The 1,415-nt window shown below is 39.9% G+C and overlaps 1 protein-coding gene across 1 annotated transcript in view; it reads left to right on the top strand.

Annotated features, from left to right (window-relative positions):
• RRAS2 (related RAS viral (r-ras) oncogene homolog 2) overlaps positions 1-1,415 on the top strand; it is a gene marked incomplete at its 5' end in the record, with an annotated part of 13,227 nt that overhangs the window by 3,866 nt on the left and 7,946 nt on the right. The gene's annotated exons all lie outside the window — the stretch shown is intronic.

The raw sequence follows: 1,415 nt of genomic DNA, 5'->3' as shown, positions 1-1,415 counted from the left end.
AGCAGGAAAGGAACAGATGTCAAACTTCTATTCTCTTCAGCAGCTTAATTGAGAAGCTTATTTTCTCCTTAGACAGTAAGATGATGTCTAAAGCTTGGTAGCAAACACATGAATTTTTTTTTAACATAAGCTAAATATTACTACAACTGCTGTAATTATTTTAAGAGTTTCACAAGAAAAACATAGCTTTAAACAATCAGATATTCTCAGATTTGTATACCAGGGCACGACTTAGTTTCTGCCCACAAGTGCTTACATAGGTTTAGTTCTTTGATAAAATCTTTTTTCTATTGAAAAAGCAGTGACTGGAACAAGAAAAAATAGACTTAAACCAAATCATGTTAGAGTTTAGTGGGTTAGTACATTGTTGAATGAATTTCTTGAATACTGCGTAAAACATTCATTACTAAAAAAGCTCCTGGTGAGTATAGTCCCTTGACTGTCACAGCCTCTTTATCCCAGAAGCTATGCAGAAAGATCATGATAAAATTAAAACCTATGCTGAGATACAGTCTTGACAAAAGTTTTCACGAACTCATGAGAAGTAACTTCATGTACTCACACGTGCACAGAACATCATCCTGTCCCTGAGACAGGAACAAAACTCTTTTGTTCTCTAGTAACCATTGTGCCCCCATCAAAATTCCCAAATTTAACCTTGGAGGTCCTGGAACGTAGGTACTTTATCTCATGCACAAATGTTGACATGAAAAGTATGTTGGTGAAACCAAACTGTTCTGCTAACTGTACTTGCTGAAGGACAAACATCCAGATAGTTTGGGAAGGAACCAACATCATTGCTGTCAGCCCCAGCTCTCAGACAATACCTTCAAATATAGTTGGTAATCCTGTAGGTCCATTTCCAGAGTTATGAACTTTGTTCTCTGTCCTTCACCTTCCTGATGTTGCTAGACTGCTTCTGTTTCTCCCTTAAAGGCAGAGAGGTACCTGTCCCCTGTTCTGCTAGTCCCTCCCTACCTGGTTCCTAGCTGCTTTTTCAGAGGATGAGGGGCTGGTACACATTCAAGCTGAAAGCAGCTGTTTTCAAATTGCTTAACTTTGCTGTTTTGCTGCTTACTCAACACAGAAGCATATGTCCCCAAAATCTCCTTACGCTTTTTATGGCTATATTAATTGCCTTAATTGATTAGGTGCTGATGAGCATAACTTTTGGTGCTATCACTCACCATTTACATGCCAATTGGTGGATATGTGACTCCTGTCTTAAGCTGGGTCTTAGACAGATGTAGCTGGAAAAAGCATTTTTAGGTTTGCTGAAACAGCTACTATGTGTTCTTAACTGTTCCCTGCCCCTTCCCTGTCACATGGTGTTTCAGCTGGCCTTAAGTCAGTGTGAAGGAATGGTTTGGGGATGCTGAGCTGACATAACTGGTCCCCAGAAGGGAGAGGCTCCC

Source organism: Acanthisitta chloris, unplaced genomic scaffold (genome assembly GCF_000695815.1).
Source record: "Acanthisitta chloris isolate BGI_N310 unplaced genomic scaffold, ASM69581v1 scaffold2290, whole genome shotgun sequence".
NCBI lineage: Eukaryota > Metazoa > Chordata > Aves > Passeriformes > Acanthisittidae > Acanthisitta > Acanthisitta chloris.
The sequence above is the reverse complement of the archived record's forward strand: the minus strand, read 5'-3'. Positions and strand labels throughout refer to the sequence as shown.